Source organism: Erythrolamprus reginae, chromosome 3 (assembly GCF_031021105.1).
Source record: "Erythrolamprus reginae isolate rEryReg1 chromosome 3, rEryReg1.hap1, whole genome shotgun sequence".
Classification (NCBI taxonomy): domain Eukaryota; kingdom Metazoa; phylum Chordata; class Lepidosauria; order Squamata; family Dipsadidae; genus Erythrolamprus; species Erythrolamprus reginae.
The window spans coordinates 92,893,125-92,917,237 of NC_091952.1; positions in this window are offsets into that span (position 1 = coordinate 92,893,125).

Here is a 24,113-nt window from a genome sequence, read left to right on the forward strand (position 1 = left end):
CGTCATACAAATCTAATTAATAATAATAATAACAATAGATTGCAATCCTAATGCAGTAGAACAGGGGTCCCCAACCCCTGGACTGTTGTACATACTCCTAATCAGTGGGAGGAGGATGAAGATATTGAGGACTCGGATTCAGATAGTATTTATGAATTAGTTGGGTGGGGGCGGGATTACAGGTAGTAGAACAGTGGGAGCCCAGCCACAGGATGGGGCTATGAGTTCAGGATCTAGCGAGGGAGAATCAGACGCTTGCTGGGTTAACCCTAAATTCAGAAGGGCCCAAAAACGTAGAGAACAGAGGTCTGGAAGAAGATATTAAGGAGAGGAATGGGTTAAATACTGTGGTGATGTATTTGGCACATCAGGGGGTCAGTGGAGAAGAAGGGTGGAGTTTCAACATTGCCGAAGGGAAAATGGATGTGTTTTTTGCTGCGTTAAAGTAAGCAAAAGGATTCTGTGTTTTTAATCGTCAGTTCTGTTGTTTTTTAAAGTCATACTGTTAGGAAAATAAATCTTGTTAAGTGGAGCAGGAGAAGGAATGTGAGAAATGCAGCTGAGAGAGGTAAGTACTGAGTGCCTGTATGGAATGTGTTGAATTACAGGAGAGCAGAGAAATAAATGGAGTTTCTTTATTCATGAAATGATGCATTTAAGAAGAGTTATTTGTAATTGCTAAATTTCTACCAGAAACCAGAACGCGGACCATGGACCATTATTGGGCCATGGCCTGTTTGGAACCAGGCTGGCATGCATGAATGCAAGCAGTTTGACTTACATAAGTAGCAGGTCAGTGTGCCCATGTGCAGTGGCCTGTCGCTTGCGTGAGCCAGTTCTCCTTTCCCCTTTCCTGTTAGCCTGCCACACCATAAAGATTGGGTACTGTTGCACTAGAACATCTGACATTCTTTTAGCAACTATTTCTTCCCCACTTCAGCTGATGAGACATTGTAGTGAAAAAGATTGTGTTGCCATTTTTTGTGAAGTGGAAATCTTTGATGAGTTCTCATTGGTGCACTTTAAGTAGCACACTATGATTGAATTTTTAATTCCATTTTATGCACTTCTTGTCCTTTCTTCTCTAATTTTTTCCAACTACCATAAGAAAAGGTTAAATTTATGTTTTAGGACAGGACCTCTTGATAATTTAGTGAAATTACTTTCATTTTTGGCTTGGAAAGGAAATGGTAGTTGAACTATTTGATAAATCAAATTAACTAATTAAAATATTTTTATTATATTTCTCTAAAGAATACTGTTAAAGCAAAACTGAAAGGCTCTTTGGTATTGATTCGCTAAATGAAGATTTTGCCTTTAACAAGTCATGAATTCTCTGTGTAATCTTTTTTTAAACTACTATGATTTATAATTGCTAGCAGCATAAGATTAATCTTGGTTGTTTATTTAAAATTTATTTGCATTGTGGGGTCCTTGGTGCTCTCTCAGCTCAGTGGGTTTTTTTGGAGATTTTTCATTACTCAACTAGGTAACATCTTCAGTACTAGAAAGAAAGGGGTTTTCCTCTACATTTATATATAGTTGCTTGCCCTATTAGCATTGATGGGACAATTGTTTTATTCTTCATAGTTTCTTGATTAAGTTGTTATTTACTATTTGTATCAGGGTTCCAAATAACAGACCCAACACAATCAAACCTCTGAGACCTAGGTGTTCATCAAAATAAAGATTTATTAGGCATGTCACATTGGCACATCTGGTAAAAACTTGACTCTGAATGTTCCACAGTTTTCCCCATCCAAATTAAAAGTCAGAGTTCTTTTCCCCAATCCACATGCCCATCATAGGGTCCAATCTGATCACTTCCTGAACTCCAGTTGGTTTCAGTCCACACCTTCCCAGCACCTGGTGAGAACATCTTCAGTTTGGCTACAGGTCCCCAGCTATCTTTACACCCCTTACTATTCCCACAGCTCCAACCAGCTTTCAAAATGGCTTCAGCATTGACAGTTTGATGATTTGTCTGAGTTGGTGGTTCCATGATTGGCATACCATAGTTAGCATATTTTGTGAGGAACCAGTTTCCTTGAGAAGGCCAAAATGCTGAGAAAGGTGGAAGAAAAGAGGACAGGATGATCAGCAGCACTGGAGATCAGTGGTGAGTTGCTACCGGTTCACCCTATTTCAGGTGACGGGTAGTGGCAGTGGGAGGCTCCAACCACCCACCCAAATGTCATCACAGACAATCTACTTATGCACAGAAATGCCGCATGTGAGCAAACCCGAGCATGTGTGCGCGCGCGTTCACAGTTCCAAACTTGTAGCGAAGGTAAGTGAAACCCACCAATTCCGGGGTACATTAATTACGGGAAAAGTTCCAGGCTAAAGAAACATCCTTCTCTAGACAATCTATCCACATGTCACTAAGAGTTGACATCAGCTTGATGAAATATAATCAATCAGTCAGTATGAACAGACTGCATTTTTCTTCATGGAATTTACCTTCATGGAATTTATCATCCCTGAACGTAAAATGCAAACAAGCACCTATTGGAAGGCATTTGATGTTTTGTGAATGAAAATATGGTATCATTATTATTAGAAAGTAGTTCATATTGAGGTCATATTAGTTTTTCATCAAGCAAGACTGCACATAAAATTAGGAGCATTGGCGCTCATTCAAGCTGAAACCAGCGTGTTTACTCTCTTTAGCTCATAATGTCAAACAGAGTGGCAGGTTGGAGGAGGAGAAGAAGAAGAAAAAGAATGAGTTGAATGAAAGTTTATCCCAGAGGGATGAATACTCTAACGTGAACATATATTATTTACCAAATTGTGAACAAGGGAAAGCAATTATAGCAGAAGGCAGGGAATAAAAGAATGGAATCCAATAGGCTGTCATGTCATTGTAGTAAATTGGTACTGAAGGTCAGACATTTAAAACATGACATTGCTTTTGATGTTAAGGTATTGGTGACCCACAGACTAACTGGGATGGAACATAAATATATAGAATCCATAATGATTTTACAATACAAAAGATATCTGAGCTAAAGGAACGATGAATATACTTTTTGCACTCTTAAAAATAGACAGATTTGAAACAAGTGTATTGTCTCATATCATAAAAGATAATATGGAATCTAATAATATTTATGAAGTAACATGAAGCTGCATATTTCCAATTAATTTTGCTAAAATAGAATCAAAACAATGAACTCATTAACTTTTACAAGGGTAAAATTAGGGAGAAAGGAGAGACTTGAAATCTAAATGTGTTTTTAAGGATACTTCATAAAAATGTGTTGTGCAATTTTGTACTGCATTATCTTTGCTTTATTCCATTTTCAGAAAGATATAGAAGTAGAAATCATGGGACTAAAAAGGGAGATTTTATGGAAGTCTATCATTTCTAATTAAAACTTGAAATAATGCCTAAAATAAATGTTCAGATTATTAATTTGAAATAATATAGCAATGAAATCAATTTCATAAAACCATACAGGCAATTGTTCACTTTTGACCTTAATTAGGTGGAGAATTTCTGTAGCTAAGAAGTGGTTATTATTTTTGTACATTTGTTAAGTGAATCAGTCGACTCATTAAACAAATAATGCAGTCATTAAGTGAATCCAACTTCTCTCATTGACTTTATCAGAAACTGGCTGGGAAAGTTGCAAATGGTGACCATATAATCCTGAGATGCTGAAACCATCATAAATACATGCCAGTTGCCAAACACCCAAATTCTGATCATATGGCCAAAGGGACATTATTTGAAAGATGAGTCATATGCCACTTTTTTCACTGTTCTAACTTGAAACAGACGATATACAAATAGTTGTAAGCCAAGGGCTATTTGTATTAAAAGTTCAATAAGCCATTTTTAAAAATTCTATTCTATTCTACATTATATACATTAAAAAACTGCATTGGTTTTTAACTTTCATTCTTATTTTAGTACATGATTAAAATGTACAGAAAATAGCCCAATTTAATCTATTGTTATGGTTAAAAGACCAGCAAACAAACAATGTCAAAAGAGCTGAATATAATATCATATATATTTTTAGAATCTAAATGGAAAGATAAAAGGGAATATAAAACTTATTTCATTCCTGCCGGTTGTGTTCTGAAGCAAAAAAATACTGAAAGAAACTCCATAAATGGTTGCAGGAAATGACTGATTCTGAAATTGAATTTAAACCAGAACTCTTCTTATAAGATATTGTAAAAAAAAAAAAATTGTACCCCAAAACTATTAAGTATTTAATACTACACATATGGACAGCAGCTAGAATCATCTACACGCAATGATGGAAATATCCTCAGATACCCACAGAAAAGGAAGTTATTAAAAAAATCTACAATTGCGTGGAAATGGACGAGCAAACGATGGAGCTAAATGACCAAAAAGACTCAGACTATTATAATACCTGGACTAAATGGTACAAATGGATACAAAAAAATAAAGATAACATGTAAAACATAGAATGTATTATTATGAATGTAAATCTATGGATGTTGATTTACCTGAAAATATTAAGATTTAAATTTAAGAAAATTAATAAATAATATGGCAAAAAAAAAACCCCTTTATTATAAAAATTGGCACTTTAAATCTTCTAACTAAATGGCAACCTATTAACCAAGTTATGGTGTAAAAATTTGCCATGCTGCTAGAAATGTTCACTTTTGTTGCTAGGGAATAAGAAATGTATGAAACACAATATTAAACGCATGCATGTCCATAAATAGGTTTAAAAAATAAAAAATAGAACATGATTCACCATCTCCACATCACCAGTCATGGAAAAAACAAAAACATTGCTTAAATGGTTTCTTTTGAAATTAGCAGAGAAGGAAGAACATTAAATTATGCTAATATAAAAACCTTATAATGTTTCAACATTATGATCTGGGAAAAGTAAACGGTAGAGACTATTATTAACAACCAAAACTAGTTACAAATGACTGGAAACTGGATTCCTGTTCCAGATTTGATTCCCAGATACACAGTTTGACTGTTCCGTAGTATTTTGTAACCTTAAGGATGTAATAAAACTTGAGGTAAAACTTTTTTTCCCCATGGTTCTCTTTTGCATGGACTTAAATTTCTCATCTAAAATGAAAAAGGACAAAAACTGGCTGAAATAAAGGACAAATTTTACTTAAAGAAACTTACTCAAGAAAAAATGACCTGTATTTCTATCAAAATTCATTCAGTTTCTAAGTGTAATATTATCCTTGAACTTACAAACATTGGATACATGAGTGCCTTCAGTGGTCTATGCTTTTAGAAGAGGATATTTAGATGGAAGACAACTGCTAATAATCTCCTCTGCTATAAAGTGAATAAACAAATAAGCAACAATGGCCAATTTGGTATTGTTACTAAAAAAAAAATCAAGGGATATAATTTCTAAGAATTTTTGTTGGTTTTAATTGCCCCACCAAACTTATTCTAAAATAGTAATATCTCTTTCTATTCATTTTCCAAAAGAAGGTTGTGTCACCTTTTTTTTTTGCAGTGTGCAGATTTCATCCAAATCAAATAAAATTTAAAAATAAAAATAAAACAAAAAGATGCATTAACACACACAGGGAGAGACACTGCTACTTTTGATCTGGCAATTAGCTTTTATGGATATTATACATCTAGCTTTTATTCTTAAAATAAAATGGAGTCTAGATATAAATCATTTTGGATGGAATGAATTTGAACTTAAAGTAAACTCTAACAGTAGCTGAGCATCTCAAAACAAACCAGGTTCAAGAAAGAGAAATGTGGTCAAGCCACCTCAACATCTTATTTTATCTCATGACACATTTAAATTTATCTTTCACTAAACTATTACACTTCACTGTTAACTTTCAACCTTTCCCCCCCTCCCAACCCAGGTTTTTTTGCCCAGGGTTATCCCAGGAAACTATAGTAGTTTCAGCTGCTATTTAGAAAAAAAAAATGTCCATGTATATTATACATTTGAGAATAGTCACATGTTAAATTTAAAGTGGATGTGGCAATCTAGCAATTAAGAGGCTTGGCACATCAACCAGAAGGTTGTCACTTTGAAAGCTGAGCTCCTGCCCAACTCCTGCCAACCTAGCCATTTAAAAACATTCAAATGCAAGTAGATAAATAAGTACCACTTTAGTGGAAAGGTAAGAGCATTCTGTGCACCTTGGCATATACATAATCATACTGACCACATGACCACAGAAACATCTTTCGACAGTATTGGCTCCCTCAGTTAGGAAATGAGGATGAGACTGCCCCTCCTAGAGTCAAACATAACTGGACAGGGAAAACCTTTCTTATTATCTTTACATATTATTAATTTTATCATAGGCTAAATTTGATAGAAATATAAGTAAACAGAAGATTGACAAGATTCTTTTTGTACTAAATTTATTACCTGTGTATTATTTTTTTTAATCTAAATCCTTTCTGTGCATAAATTTTCATATAATATGGTTTAAATGTCCTTGTTACATTATTTATCCAGCATATCTTAGTTCGATGACTAATATTCAACAATTTCACTTCTCTTTAATATAACATTTTACAATTTTTTTAGTGTACAAAATGTAAACTCTTTAGCAGTGAATTGTAATTCAGAAATTTAAGAACTGCAAAAGACAAAATTGTTTAAGAACTGGAAAGACAAAATTATTAGCAAAAGAACTGGGCTTCCCTAAGGCTGGTTTCCTGCTGTGTAGGGAATTATATTAATAAGTGTGAGAGAGGGGGTTTAAAAATAAAGCTTACCCCCCTGGGACAAAATGAAGCACTAAGCTCAGTGTGAATTAAAGTTCTAAAATAAACTTAGCAAAAGAGACTTTTACATCATTTACTGGGCCAGCTAGCATGTAATGTTACAGAAGCTTTCAGGATGAAAAAGACCCCTCTTTAGGGATTCCATATATATATGTCAAAATGATAACCAGATTTCATATGAAAACTTTTTTTTCTTTGTCACTTCCTTATTTTAACATAAAATTGGTTTGCCCCAGAGGTTAGTAAACTTAATATGAAGGGCAAATCCCTGAAGATCATCACAATAAAACATAAAAGATAATTTCCTTGATGATATTTGAAGCCAGAGGTCATTTTAATATGGTCTTGAATTCAGGTATTTATGTGTGTATGTGTATATTTAGAAAAACTCTTATCCTACAATAGCAGTGGGCAAAAAAAAAATCTCCTGAGTATAGTGGCTATATTTTGGGACAAGGAGCAATAAATTCCAAGAGACTTAATAAATTTGTAAGAAGGCCTTTAACTCATGTCTCAATCCAATTTCATTCCCAGAGTTATTGGTAAAAAGGGAATGGAAAGTCCCATAACTGATAACGGACACGATAGGAGTCTTCCAATATCCAAGAGGTTGCCATAAAGAAGAGAGAATCAACCTATTCTCCAAAGCAGCTAAAAGCAGGACAAGAAGCTATGGATGGAAATTTATCAAAGAGACAAGCAACCCATATTCAAGAGAAATGTCCTGACAGAACAATTAATCCGTGAAACAACATGCCACCGGAAGTTGTGGGTGCTCCAACATTGGAAGTTTTTAAGGAATTGAGCAACCATTTGTATGAAATGATATAGGGTTGCCTGTTGATCAAGGAGATGGATTAAAAGACTCCCAAGGCCCTTCTAATTCTGTTATTTTTTTCTCATGACATCCTGAGGAAGTGCAGATAAAATGAAGTAACTATAAGGCCTTCCACTTCCACAAATTCTTAATTATTTTGGGTAGGGAAGGAGAATTTCTCAGTGGCATCATTTGCTTCGTGTGCAGATCTCAGGTTTAGACACCTAGCTTCTCCAAGTTAAACTTCATGCTTGGAGAAACCTTCCTAGTTGGAACAAGCTGCATCCAGTTCCATTTCAAGGACGTCCAACATTTCCCCTTCAACTCCTGCTTTTCTTCTGGAATATCACTTTTCTCACCTGCTATTCTTCCGGCCACCAATAATGTGATTTCTGAGTAAAAACTCAACCATATATTTAAAATATGCATTGTGCAAAAAGGTATTAAAACAGAAGTTTGCATTTCCTCAGCACTAAGTATTATATATTCAATTCTATTAAGAGACAAACAAATAATGACAGGAAGGAGTGAGTCAAAAGTTGTAGATTATTTAATTGATTCTTCAGAAGAGAGAGGGAGGGGGAGAAAGAAGGAGAGGGTGACGGAGAGGGGAGAGAGAGAGAGTGGGGGGAGAGGAAGAGAGAGAGAAAGAGATATATCTAAGTTCAATATATGAAAAAAATGAAAGGACATTTTTATTCCCACAATGGATGAATGGCTGCAGAAGTTGATGGAGTTAGCAGAGGCAATTAAAATGACTACTTTGACCAAAGACAAAATCCAACTAGTTCTGTTTCTACTTGGAAGCTGCTTCTGGACTTTGTGCTCGAGGTGGGAAAAAAATGAAACATTAATTTTGGGTTTTACTGATTAGATACAATAGATTTGTTTTTATAGAAATGGCTAGTTTTTATTACTATGAAAAAGTAAAAAGTTGAGACTTGATGTTATTGTGTTATTCTTTTGCACCAAAGTAAATCAGAAGTCAACACCTTTACTTTCTTTTTTCCTCTTTTCTCACACTTTTCCCTTCCTTTTCCCCTCCCTTCTCTTGTTGTGGTTAGCTCTGGCCTAGCTCCTGCCCCCAGGACTGTGGATGTGGGGGAGACATCCACATGCTGCAGGCCTGTTTTTCCCCTAGTGGAATCTGCTGATGAAGGCTCCTCTGACCAAGAAGACATGAGTGACAAGGAGGAGGAGAGTGTGGCAGACAACTCAGAAGGAGATCAATTATCTAGCTCCTCCTTGGACTCAGAACAAGAGTTAATGATAGAGCCACGCATGCGGAGAGCGATGCATAGGCAACAACAACTGAGAGATTATTATCAAAGAAAATGAGGCCACCTGTGGTTGGGTGAGGCTGTGGTGATTAGTGAGGCTGCTATAAATAGCAGCCTGTGGGTTTAGCCATTGTGGAGGATTATCTGATCGTTGTGTTTCGTGACTGCTTTACTGACTTTGACCTTTTGTGTGCTGATTTTTCCCCGCTTTGAAACTAAACCAGAGCAAAGTGTGTTTCACTTTGTGAAAAAAGAAGGACTGTGAATTGCCTCACAGCTGCAATCTAAGTATCACAGAACTGATAAGGGACTTGTACAAATTACCAGTTTGTTTGGAGACGAGTGCTCTTTGCTATACCAAAAGAGGGCTTAGGTTAAGGGAATTTTCATTATAAAGAACATTGTTTTGAATTTTCAAACGTGTGTGTGTCTGAAATTTGTACCTGTGAATTTTTGGGAGGAGTCTACCAGAGAGCCTGACAGAACATCTCTTTCCTACTATTTTCTTTTGTACTTTTGTATGTTATAGTATTAATACATAAGTAAGCTAAATTTATTCAAAAATACATAGACAGAGATGCACATGCTACTTAAAACTATGAAATAAAAATAGATAATGATCAGAGAACAAACAAGAGTCTACGGAGAGGGGCGGCATACAAATCTAATAAATAATAAATAAAATAAGATGGTGGAAGAGCAGTAGATAAATTCAAATTAACACCAATAATTAATATTGAAATATTTTAAGCTTTCTGATCCAGTTTATCTGAGTTATTTACACATTCCTTGTAATATAATAATCATACATTAAAATATGTAATTCTATTAATATAATAGACCATTGCAATTTACCTAAATGCAGGCTATGGTAAACAAGCAAACTGCAGACAAAATATTACTATCTTATGCAGAGGGCTAAAAGGAATCATTTAAAGATGAATTATCCATTTATAGGCAAATTCTATACACATGGCAAAGGTGAACTTGCTTTCACTATGATCTGTCATTACTACTCCTGTCATATCCTGACAATAGGACTATTTGATTTGGGTTGCAAGCTATCAACCAAAAGATGGCAGCAAACAGAGAAACCTGCTGCCACCTCTAGTTTTTCTGGACTTTTGCATCCCATATCTGACCAATGAACAAATTTCTCTGACCTTCTGTAGGCTATCCATTTCAAAAGTAATTTGGAAGAAGTGCTTTGGATTAGATGCAAGCTTCTGTATAGTATGTGCCTGAAAAAGAAATTAAATGCAATGACATAACTATATGGTAAATATTTTTTTCAGGCTTGTGAGAAAGTCATGGGACTTTTTGAATATATCATTAAAAAACCGCTTTTAAAATAATAGTAAAAATTACAACAAACAAATCATAAAAATACATACATTACAGAAAAAGATCACATAATAAGTGCTTATATGCTGAAATGGATAGCAAAGAGGTATGGTGCTCATGCAAATTTCAGTCCTTCCTCATTTTCAAAGCAGACTCAGACTCTTCTGATCACCCTCTGCATATTAAATTTCTTCAGGATAAGCTAACATTGCCACTTTATTTCTATAGAGCACATCAAATGAACAGCAGCTATGTTAAGCTACAACCTCATTTTACCCATGGTCTGTCCACTTCTGCATGTCTATCCTCTTCTGCATGCTTCCAACCTAGATGCCCCTGAGCCTTCTTTGGCCAATTGGGCCCATAATACTTGCTGATGTCATAGATCCATTGTGTTTTAGTTCTCTTTTTTTATCAATTGGGATACATTTTATAACTACCTTGGTCCAACTGCCATCAGTTCTTCTTGCTATGTGACCAGCCCATTTCCATTTCAATTCTTTTATTCTCTTGATGATATTTTATACTTTCATTTGTTCTCTAATCCATGTGCAGGTCTATCTTGTCTTGTAATGCCAAGCATATCTCTTTCCATGTCTCTTCGTGCCACTCATAGATGTGAGGTTAGTGTCCATGTTTCACCAGCTTATGTTAGAACAGCTAGCAACACACTGATTGAAAACTTTTCTCTTCAAACATAGGGGGAGGTTGTTCTTGAAAATTATGCTTAGCTTGCTGAATACATGTCAATCACATTTAATAAGCCATTCAATTTCCTTTATTGTATCACATTCCACTGAGATCTTCTGGGCAAGATATATGTAATTGTCTACTTTGTCTACTTCATTTCAAGAAATACATTTTTAGTGAATTTATTAAATATAACTTGGCTCTTTTCAAAGTTTATTTTTAAGCTAAATGTGCAGCTCTTGTATGTGTATTTGTAGTTCTTCTAGGTCTTATGAGAAGAGAACAACATCATCTGCAAACCTTAAGTGATTTAAATTGGCACCATTGATTCCATCTTTTGCCCAGTCTAGTTGGCAAAATACTTTTTCAAGGCTGGCTGAGAAAAGGATAGTTGATATTCTATCACCTTGTCATACACTTCATTCTATGTTGATTTCCACTTTAAGATCATAAAGGTAAATTGTCGCCATTGTTTTTTCACATATTGATTGTAGTATGTTTATGTTAGCAGTGTCGACAGCTTGGTTAAGCAATGCATTAATTATTGTTTGCTGGAATACTGAGTCCAACACCTTTTTGTAGTCAGTGAAAGCCATGTACAGATGCTTGGTGTACTCATTCTGCCTCCCAATGACTTGCTGACTTGCTGAACAACCTGGATGTGATCCATTGTGCTGTAGTCATTTCTGAGCCTACTTTCTGCTTTGGCTATGCATCATTTAATGTTCTCAAAATTCTTGTAGATGATTGAAAGAAACCTTATAGGGTGACACAGTTCTTTAATTAATCTTGCCCCCCTTTCTTATGTATAAGAATAACTTTTGCATTTTTCCGTGCATTGGATTGTTTTCTTCTCTGAGGCATCTTGAACATAGTTTTGCTCACATCTCGTGTAAACTGTGACTACCAGCTTTTAGCATTTCAGCTATAACACAGTCATTTCCTGAAGCTTTGCCATTTTTCATTGATTTTATGGCACTTGATACTTCTCTCCTTCAGCAAAATATATTAGCCTGTTACCTCTATTATCTCATTCACCACTTCCATACAGGCCAGTTGCTTTTTTTCTCTGGGTAATTTTTGTTCTTAAGCTACACACAGAGACTAATTGTAAAATGTGTAAGTTGGAAAGATCTTCTGCCTTTCACAAAAAAAATTTACCTTATGAAGAGACCTCCTGTTTGCTTGAAGCACTTCCTTCAGAAACATACAATGCCTTCACATCTTCTGGGTTAGCTAATGGTATGGAGTTCACATTTTCACCGTTCAACATCAAGAACTGAGATAAATTACAAAAATGTTTTTGGCCCAAATTAAAGATGAAAGTATCAAATATGATGGAGATGGAGGTGTGTGTGTGGGGGGGGAGGAGAAACATGGTGGGTTATTTTGAAAGATATAGTTGTTCTTGTTTTTACTTGCAACCTTTTGCTCCTTTTCTTTCCCCAGCTGTGTGACATTACAAATAAATAAATAAACAACTACATTTCTTACAAATTGTTACAAATACATTACAAATAAACAAACAAATTTATGTGCTTGTTTTATTTTGTCAAGCGTGTATATGAATACAAATAAAGTATAAACATTAATGTGCATATATAAAAGTACAAACATGGTTTTGACTACATAATATTTTACAAAATACATGGAGACTGCAGCACAGGGACAGCATGCTAGTTTGCTTATGCATGCCCCTTACGGACCTCTTAGGAATGGGATGAGGTCAATGGTGGACAGTTTAAGGTTAAAATTTTGGGGGTTTGGGGAAGAAACTACAGTCAGGTAATGTATTCCAGATATTGACCACTCTGCTGCTGAAGTCAATTTTTTTGCAATCAAGTCTTAGTGAAACTTAGTTCATCTTAGTGAAGACTCTATTGTACCTTCCAGAGACCAATAAGAGCACACACAGTTGGCCTTCTCCGGGTCCTGTCAATGAAGCAATGCAGGTTGGCAGGACCACAGGGGAGAGCCTTCTCTGTGGCCACCCTGGCTCTATGGAACCAACTATCCCACGGTTTCTGTATTGCTCCCACCCTGCTGGTCTTCCATAAGGTGATGAAGACCTAGCTTTGCCAGCAGGCCTGGGGGGCAATGAACTAACAACTGACAGGACCACACTGTATAAATGTGGGAATTATGTATGTATGGGATTATGACTATTTTATAATCAATGGGGGTTTTTAATATGGAGTTTTATAGTTTTTTATTATATTTGACTTCTTTTTATTGTTCTTTATCTATTTCTATTTCTATTATTATTGTAAGCCGCCCTGAATCCTTTGGGATTCAGCGACATAGAAGTCAAATAGATAGATGATAGATAGATAGATAGATAGATAGATAGATAGATAGATAGATAGATAATTGTAGGAGATGATAGGTGATGGACTCCCTGAGGAAAGAGCAAAGGGAAGGAAGAAGCAGATGAAAGAGACTGATTCAGTATGACTTGCCTGTAAATAGGAAGTTCTTCTATTTTAGTTCCCTTCCCTGTCATGTAACAATAATTTCTGATGGAAGAGAAAGTTGCTATAATGTTCAAGGACAGAAACAGGAAGAAACTACCAGGAATCCACTTCCCACCGTGTATCTTTTTATGGAATCACTTAGCAACTCACAACCTGCATTTTGGTACCATTAAAGTAGAGAGAGTTAATATCTGCCTATCATTTTTTCCCAAATTTGTTACATTCTCTGGAGATAGAACATAAATAAAATGTAAAGTTTATTTGGATTAGAGTTACAGTTTTGGAGCAGAGCTGAATTTTTAAGAATTACAACAGCAGCAGCAAAAAACAACAGCCACCTCTCCTAAAGTCGTCAGAATCTCATGGTGGCTCAGTTAGGCTCTAATGTGGTCCTTTTACAAAATAACATATTAGTTTAAATATTCCGTATGCATGATCCCAGTCCATTTTAAAAAATAATTTTGTGAAAAAGCAATTGTTGCAATGAGGATTTCCAGTAAAGAAAAACATTTAATATTTCCAATGACCCTACTTGCCCACTTATCCACTTAACAGGTATAACAATTCATTGTTTATCTGGGAAGCCAAAGATAGAGCTTAAAGTTAGGATAAAATAGTGCATAATTCTGAGCAAATCCTGTATGAGAAGAAATCCTGACAAGAACAATAGCTCTGTAAACAAAGGGCTATTAGTTACTTTAGAAGCATCCAACTGCAATTTCATTAAAGATATGAAGTTTCATGACAGTGCAAGTGATATTAAGACCATCTGAAAGTATCTATGTATTTGAGGATTTACACGGATTTCAGGGTGCTCGTTTTTCAGATAATGTAGATATTCAATTATTCACATCACATTGGAACTTAAATGGTTGAGTCATATTTATATTGTACATGGGAAAATATTGTACTTTGACTGCTAGGGAACAATAATATGAACACACACATACACACACACACAGTATATTTAGGTAATGCACACATAAACATACAAACTGCTTATATATTCTCTCTCTCTCTCTCTCATACACACACATATCTATATCAGAGATAGGTTCTAACTTACCTTGCTTACAGTTTGTTTCGTCCTGTGCAGTGCCGAAAAATCCCTCCCCCCAAAGCCAAAAACAAGATGACTACGTATGTGCAATGCCAGAAACTCAGCGTCTGACCATGCGCAGAAGACAAAAATGAGGGGAGTTCTGTGATGTCATTGTGATGTCATCAGCAACTTGCTACTGGTTCTAGAGAGTGGGTCCAAATCAGGAGGAACTCACCTCTGGGATATATATTACATATTCAACTGGTTTGGTGCTTGCCAATCTCCATTCTTAACGTATCTTGAGGGATTCATTAATTCTATTCAAAGAAAGTATATACTGTAGGTAGTCAAATCAATGAAAAAAAGTTTTTAAACCTGTAGATACATCCTTTTAAATGCTTCCAGGACGGTTCTTTTTTCCAGTAGGAAATACCAGGAAGAAAATGTAGCTTTGTTCCTAACATTTTTGTAGATAATTGCTTGTTTTTTCTTCTTATGTCACAATTATTCTTTGATTTAATTGGCAGCCATTGGCTTCCATTTTGTGAGTTGTGTTTGCAAATTATTCTTAATGTTCCAAATTCAAAAAGCTGCCTGTCTATTTCTGAACTAAACCCTAACCACACTTGATCCTTTTCTTCCTAGACTCCGTGCACTCAGTTTCAACCCTAATGTTGTATTATGTATTTTTTAAGGTAATTTATCTTCTTTATTTTGACATCCAACCAAATAAAGTTGTGACCAGTAGAATAACATTGCAAAAATATTTATGAAGATAGGCTATAAATATAACAATAACATATATAAAGAGATGGGTAAAAAAATGATCTACTTTCTACAAAGCACCTTCTCAATCTACACTGTTGTAGAGATTAAATTCAAGGTGATACCTTGATCTGGAAAATCAAAGGGTAGAAGTGGGCCTGCTCAATTCAGTTGGCCATTATGACCTTATGGCGGGGGGAGGGGCTTGTGCTGGCTGAACATATGGATAGGAGCACCTTTTGAAATGAAGTGTTTGCTCTGATTTAGCACATCAAGGGAAAGATTACTTCAGTTTATCACTTTGCTCTGAAAGGATAGTTGATCAAAGATTTGTTGAACTAAGTGCCATTTCAAATTTCTGTGAAGCCCTAAATATTTAAATTGAAGCATTCACTGTTCAGAATTAAACTCCCTTAAATAAATATAGGGCTTTTTAAAAGTTGGGCATATTTGCATCCACAAGCAATAGAAAGAAACAAGTCTGCAAAACAATGGTCAATCAGAGTAGCTGCAGATAGAAAAAAAAAATTACCTGCAGTCAATTCTGGAAATTAGAAATTCTATTTGATCTGAGAAAAAAAATCTCCCCAGATTTTGACAGAAAGAAATAGTTGATTGTTTCTCCAAATTTCTCCAGGGAAAAGAAAAATTCTCCATCATATTTCTTAAGGACAGAACATTTCCTTAGCAACTACAGTACGGTTATCAAACAAGGCAAAATAGGAGAACTTTCCTTTGCAACTTCTTGTTAAATAAGTACAAGAACATCATGCTCACCAGTAGTAACTTGTCTATAATTTTCTTCTCTCTGGAAAGAATACCTAAAAGAAACTCTTTTTAAAAATCAAATTGTATTGATGTTTGAAAATGTAAGATACTTTCTCTAGCCAGAGCTTGGTCTTCTGTGACAATAAGAATAAGGACAATTTGCCATTACTGGGCTGTATCACTGGGAATTTTCCAAAGTGTAATTGCTACATGAGGATAAGAGGTGATAAACTAAATTATTTGCTTAGGTAGTTTTGTGCAACTTGGACTGAAGATAGCACCTATGTCAACTGATTAGAAGACTGTTATTATTTCCCCTAAAGAAATGAAAAGATAACATTTGTGGATACAAAGATTCTCACTGGCATAAGGAGCAGGGAATTTCTTGTGGCATAAAGCTTTCTAAAATATCTTAAACAAAGCAAAAGGCACAATAGCCCAGGAAGAGGAAGAAAAAGAGTTATCTACCACATACAATGCAAGGATTATAACAATCGCTATGTTGGATAGGCCAGCAATAAATTAGCAGAGTTCATCCATGAATAGGAACGAGCAGTCAAGGAGTTTGACAAAAACTCCTTAATCTTTACAACACAGGGATAGACTCAATCACAGTTTCAGCTATGAAACTATTTGCATTTGAGATCAAGACAAATCCGAAAGTGCTAGGGAATTCCTGGAAACTTGACATTCAGCCATCAGTAAACAAAAATAAACCACATTTATTTATTTATTTGTTTGTTTGTTTGTTTGTTTGTTTGTTTGTTTGTTTGTCTGTCTGTCTGTTTGTTTATTTATTTATTTAATTGTTTATTTATTATTTCTATTTGTCAAGTACGTATTTGCAATATACATAGATATAACATATAACGGGTCACTTTATTGTTTAATATATTAAAATAACTGATTATTAACTCATAATCAGGACCTGCAGAGGCCAATCATAAAACGGGGTGGAAATTCCTGATGTTAACCTTCCTGGGCAACTATGGGCGTAGCTCCTTGCTGAACAAGGTGAGGGGCAAATCCATCACCATGTTCTAGGCCCGTTTTTGTGCTGCTGGGATTCCCCTGAAGCTCCCCTCCATGGGAAACACCACCTCCAGACTTCCGTGTTTTTGCGATGCTGCAGGGGAATCCCAGCAGCTTAAAAACGGGCGCTTCACTGGCAACGGAAGTCCAGAGGTGGTGTTTCCCAGCGAGGGGAGCCTCAGTGAAATCGCAGCATCACAAAAACACAGATGTATGGAGGTGGTGTTTCCCATGGGGGAGAGCCTCAGGGGAATCCCAGCAGCACAAAAATGGGCGCTTCGGCTGGCAAAAGGGGTGAGTTTTGGGCTTTCACGCATTAATCTCTTTTCCATTGATTCCTATGGGAAACATTTTTTTGTCTTATAAACTTTTCACCTTACAAACCTTGTCCCGGAACCAATTAAGTTCATAAGATGAGTTATCACTGTATTTATTCATGGAAGGTGCCCAGGCAGGCTCCTTCTCCACCACTTCCGCCGTATAAGTGAGGCAAGCATATAGCCAAGAGCTGAAGGTCCTCTCGACCTTCACCTTCTTGGCCCTCTCTGCTTTAGCCACGTCTTCTTTTTCTTTTTGGGGGATCTCCCTATTCAACAATGTGAAGAAATCCACGTATTCATCCTGCCAAATCTTGTCTTTAACTGACGGGTGAAAGTGAAACCCCAAAGGGGTGGTAGAGAGACTCCAAGGTATAGCCCCAGGAAGAATGGCAGCCAGGGGGTCAACCATTCCAGTGCCCCCCATGGTGCCCAACCAATAAGTGGGGGACTCGAGAAGCCAATCCTGGCGGGATGGTTGCCATGGGACCACTGGAAACTGGGTCAGTAACCAGAAGACCTGAGGGATAATCAGGGACTGGTGAAGGGGCAACATGGCTCCCAATGCTTGCTCCCGGCATGGACAACCCAGATGAAACACTGGACGCCCAGACCTGGGAGCACACTGATGTGGTGGTAGCCCCTCCCAAGTAGGGAACCTGGGAACCCAGAGCCCCTATGGATGGCAGCCCAGGGATCAGACCTGAGACTTGTTCCCCAGTGAGTGAAATGAGTACCTCACCTGCAGGATGCTGCACTGCACCACCATTGCCGAAAGAGGCTGCTAGGACCGGCAAAGAAGAGACCATAACAATGACCCTGCTAGGCCATGGCCGAGAGCCAGGCTTGTCCAAAGGCCCCAAAGGCCTGGCAAAACCCTCAGCAGTTGGAATTCCCGGCAGGTGCATGCTCCATCTGGCATCCATCTCATCCAGATGGCCTAAAATCATAGAAACCGTAGCATTATTTAACATGGTACCATGCCCACCAGCCTGCGTAGTCCTGCACTCCCCCGGGCACTCTCCGTGGGGTCCTCTCCATGGGATAACCACCCTCCCTGAGCGAGTGACAAAGTTAGGCGGGTGAAGGCTGCCTCTTCTTTGGAGCCATGGCCCTGCCCCAGTAAGACAATTGCACTTAGGTATTCAGGCTCCTCTGATGCCAATTAGAGAAAGAAGAACCTGACAGGCCACCCAGGGGTGTATTCTATTAGTCCCCCTTTTTAAATTATTATTATTATTTTATTTTATTATTTTTTATAAACCCCTAAAAATGATATATCCTATTGATTAAGGTATGTATTTATGTATGGATAGATTCTAAAATTTGCCAAAACCCTTAAGGAATACATTTATTGTACACCTTTGACAATTGGGCTTGGCAGGAGTAATGTAGAATAAAGCAAGCCTCCACAAAATGGCCACCCGTCAAGATAAACAAAATGGCGGCCAGGCCCCACAAGGTAGTAAATGGGGCATACCTCACCAAACTGCCACTTCTCTTCAGTTTTTTCAAAAGACACCTTACAATATAATACCGTGGATGCATATAGCATTGCTTCCAGCTCTAGGGATTCAGCTCCAGTGATCTTAGAGGTCGATTTCTTAGAAGAACTTGAACGATTAAAGATAAATAAAGCAATGGGTACAGATGGCATCCACCCCAGAGTTCCTAAAGAACTCAGATCTGTCATTTCTACCCCCCTGACTGATTTGTTTAACCAAACCCTTTTAACAGGAGATGTTCCTGATGATTGGAAAATGGCCAGTGTTGTGCCTATCCATAAGAAGGGCAGTAGAGAAGAAGCTGCTAACTACAGGCCAGTTAGCCTGACATCAGTTATAGTTAAAATGATGATGACTCTACTCAAAAAGAGGATAAATCAGCACCTAAAAGCCAATAACTTATTGGACCCAAACCAGCATGGCTTTACTGAAGGCAAATCATGTCAGACTAATCTCATTGATTTCTTTGACTATGTTACAAAGGTGTTGGATGAAGGTTGTGCCATGGATATTGTCTATCTGGACTTCAGCAAAGCCTTTAATACATTTCCACATAAAGAGCTGATAGATAGGTTAGTGAAAATTGGACTTAATACCTGGATAGTTCAGTGGATTTGCAGCTGGCTGAAGCATAGACATCAGAGGGTTGTTGTTAATGACGAGTATTCTGAGCAGAGGCTGATTACAAGTGATGTGCCACAAGGGTCTGTTCTGGGTCCTATACTTTTTAATATATTTGTGAGTGACATAGGGAAAGGTTTGGTAGGGAAGGTTTGCCTATTTGCTGATGACTCTAAAGTGTGCAATAGGGTTGATATTCCTGGAGGTGTCTGTAATATGGCAAACAATTTAGCTTTATTAGATAAATGGTCAAAGCAATGGAAACTGCAGTTTAATATTTCCAAATCTAAAATAATGCATTTGGGGAAAAGGAATCCTCAATCTGAATATTATATTGATAGTTCTGATAGCAAAAACTTCAGAAGAGAAGGATTTAGGGGTAGTGATTTCTGGCAGTCTCAAAATGGGTGAACAGTACGGTCAGGGAGTAGGGAAAGCAAGTAGAATGCTTGGCTGCATAGCTAGAGGTATAACAAGCAGGAAGAGGGAGATTGTGATCCTGCTGTATAGAGTGCTGGTGAGACCACATTTGGAATACTGTGTTCAGTTCTGGAGACTTCACCTACAAAAAGATATTGACAAAATTGAACGGGTCCAAAGACAGGGTATAAAATGGTGGAAAGTCTTAAGCATAAAACTTATCAGGAAAGACTTAATAAACTCAATCTGTATAGTCTGGAAGATAGAAGGGAAAGGGGGGGGGGCATGATCAAAACAGTTAAATATGTTAAAGGGTTCAATAAGGTTCAGGAGAGAAGTGTTTTTAATAGGAAAGTGAACACAAGAACAAGGGGACACAATCTTAGGTTAGTTGGGGGAAATATCAAAAGCAACATGAGAAAAATTTATTTAACTGAAAGAGTAGTAGATGCTTGGAACAAACTTCCAGCAGATGTAGTTGATAAATCCACAGTAACTGAATTTAAACATGCCTGGGATAAACATATATCCATCCTAAGATAAAATAGAGAAAATAGTATAAGGGCAGACTAGATGGACCATGAGATCTTTTTTTTGCTGTCAATCTTCTATGTTTCTATGTTTCACTGTCCATTATTCATTCATTTAGTCCATTAGCACATTTAAAATACATTAAGTTTGATTATCAATTGTTATTAATCAGCTACCAAAAGAAGATATGTCATATGCAGCCTACGTAATATAACAGTACAAAATTTTAAATTATATTTGTGTTATATCATGTGGGTTGCATGATGTTCCCATGCATGTGAACCTTGTGAACAATTGGAAGGGCTGCTGAAAACTGCATAATTAACATTTAAGACTGTTAATTGTTTCTGTTACAAATTATTATATTGCTTCCTTGTTGTCAGTGATTTATTCCCAGTCAAGTTCTGTGCCACCCTGTGTGCTTAGGGACTGTCTGTTTCACAAATAATTTCTGCAGCAACCATCAACAAGGTTAAGAACTAATTATAATGTATTACATTGACATACAACAGATGAAGAAGCTTCGATAGCTTTATTACTTGGCCGGAATTTGTAACAACATTGAGCAGTGCACCTGGTTCCGCAGTAAAATAAGGAAGAAATCCTTCATCCTCATCTCAGGTTTATTATCTTCTCTGAAGAGGAAAGAGCTGTTCTAAAGGACAAGCTTAGAATACTAAAGTTTCAATTGCTGGAATTTCTAGATAAAACTAGAATCTAGTGTATAATAATAGAGATTTACTATCAATCTGTGTTGGCAATGGTGGTCTGATGGATTAATGAGTTCACTTAGTTATAGATTGCACTAGTAGTAAAACCTACTTACCTTCCTTACCAGTTCGGAAGCTCACTTTTTATTATTTTATTTTATTTTATTTTATTTTATTTTATTTTATTTTATTTTATTTTATTTATTTTATTTTATTTTATTTTATTTTATTTTATTTTATTTTATTTTATTTTATTTTATTTTATTTTATTTTATTTTATTTTATTTTATTTTATTTTATTTTATTTTATTTTATTTTATTTTATTTTATTTTATTTTATTTTATTTTATTTTATTTTATTTTATTTTATTTTATTTTATTTTATTTTATTTTATTTTATTTTATTTTATTTTATTTTATTTTATTTTATTTTATTTTATTTTATTTTATTTTATTTTATTTTATTTTATTTTATTTTATTTTATTTTATTTTATTTTATTTTATTTTATTTTATTTTATTTTATTTTATTTTATTTTATTTTATTTTATTTTATTTTATTTTATTTTATTTTATTTTATTTTATTTTATTTTATTTTATTTTATTTTATTTTATTTTATTTTATTATTTTATTTTATTTTATTTTATTTTATTTTATTTTATTTTATTTTATTTTATTTTATTTTATTTTATTTTATTTTATTTTATTTTATTTTATTTTATTTTATTTTATTTTATTTTATTTTATTTTATTTTATTTTATTTTATTTTTATTTTTATTTTTATTTTTATTTTATTTTATTTTATTTTACTTTACTTTACTTTTTTATTTTATTTTATTTTATTTATTTTATTTATTTTATTTATTTTATTTATTTTATTTATTTTATTTATTTTATTTATTTTATTTATTTTATTTATTTTATTTATTTTATTTATTTTATTTATTTTATTTATTTTATTTATTTTATTTATTTTATTTATTTTATTTATTTTATTTTATTTTTTAGGCCACCCTTTTCCTTGTGGACTCAGGGCGGCTCACAATGGTAAATATAGACGCAGTAGATATTAAATACCATCAAAACATTAGAAAATACATAGAACCAACTATTAAAACAATTAATCATAGTTCTTTCATAGAAATGGCTGGAGCGAAGCTCACGGTCCCCAAGCCTGCCAACACAAATGTGTTTTTAAAGCCTTTTGAAAAGCAAGGAGAACGGGGGTGTTGTGGATCTCTGGGGGGAGTTTGCTCTAGATAGCCTTTTGTATGCTTATGATAGTATCAAAACAAATATTATACAGAGTAATTATCATAAAACTACCATCAGATTTACCAGGTGGACCAGAATGGAAACACAGCTAAATCTATGATAAGATTATATTAACAGAATCTTGAAAATCTGAAAGTACATTTCTCCCCTTGTCTCATTCATTCATTCATTCATTCATTCATTCATTCATTCATTCATACATTGCATTTATATGCTGCTCACTCCAAATGAACTCTGAGTGGCTAACAACAGGTATAAATACAATATAAGTAAAAAACCAATAAAAACATCACTAAAATCACATGTATTATAAAACTATACTTGCAACAATCAGTCTTAATTCCAGGCCTGCCGGAAAAGCCAGGTTTTACACCATGAAGAATTAGGGAGGGTCTTTTCTGAGCTTCAAATCAGTATTCAGCTGCAGACCACACTCACTGTTATCTAACTGTTCCCTAGGTAGCATCTCCAGTCTGGGTCTCCCAAAGTCATTCCCACATATCGTTACATGTACTCTTTATCAGTGAATGCCAGTTATTTTGGATATGCTTTGGGGGTTTCTTGTTCCTACAATCGCTGTCAGGTTCAGAAGAGATGGATATTTAATTGAAATAAGCAGGAAAAGTTTTTCTTTTCCATTTCTAAAAAATGAACATCTCAACTATTGTTCAAGAGATAATGCTTTCTCTTAAAAGGCAGACAACATTGGACAAAATTGAAAGGAAAAAGAATATGCTTTCGTCTTGATGTATTTGTTGTAGTCTCTTTGTTTATGAAATTGAAATATAACCTTTCAAAATGTGTTTTCCAAGAAAAGCATCCTGCCAAATATCATGGGGGGCTGAGTGCCTGAATCAAGAACAGCATGTGTAGTGGTGGGATTCAATTATTTTTATTACTGGTTCTGTGGAGGTGGCTTAGTGGGCCACTTGATTACCATCTCTTGGCTGTAGCCAGGGGGGACCTTTACCCAGGTTCATCTGGTATGCCAGTTACGGCCCTATTTGGACCAGGAGGCTTTGCACACAGTCACTCAGGCCCTCATCACCTCCCTTCTTGATTATTACAATGCGCTTTACCTTGGTATACCCATATAACACCAATGCTCCACATGCTGCACTGGCTACCAATTAGTCTCCGGTCACAATTCAAGGTGTTGGTTATTACCTATAAAGCCCTACATGGCTTAGGACCAGACTATTTACAGGACCGTCTCCTGCTGCATGCCTCCCAAAAACCAATAAGGCCATACAGGGTTGGCCTTCTCCTGGTCCCATTGACTGAGCAATGCAGGTTGGTGGGACTGTGGGAGAGGGCTTCTCTGTGGCTGCCCCAGCTTTATGGAACCAACTCACCCCCAAGGTCCATACTGCTCCACACCCTACTGGCCTTCTGAAAACCTGTGAAGACCTGGCTTTTCCAACAGGCCTGGGGGTCGTGAATACTTACATCTGTTTAGGGGTGGGCTACTGCCTGGATGGGGGGGGAACGCAGTGGGAGAGCAAAAATGGAGCTCCACCCCAAAGTACCCAATTTGCATTGAAAGATGTTGAAAGAAAATGCAGGACGTCCTGCATAAGCCACTCCCGCAGGGTGGTAGCAAAAATTTTGATAGCCCTTCACTACATCTGTCATGGCTGAATTGTGTTTGATTGGCATGTATATTTGTTTTGATTGGACTGCTTGTGGGTTTTATAATGGGGTTTTTATTGTTTAGTATTTAATATTTGACTTCTTTTTTATTTTTGTATTGTATTTTTATCTTGTTGTGAGCCGCT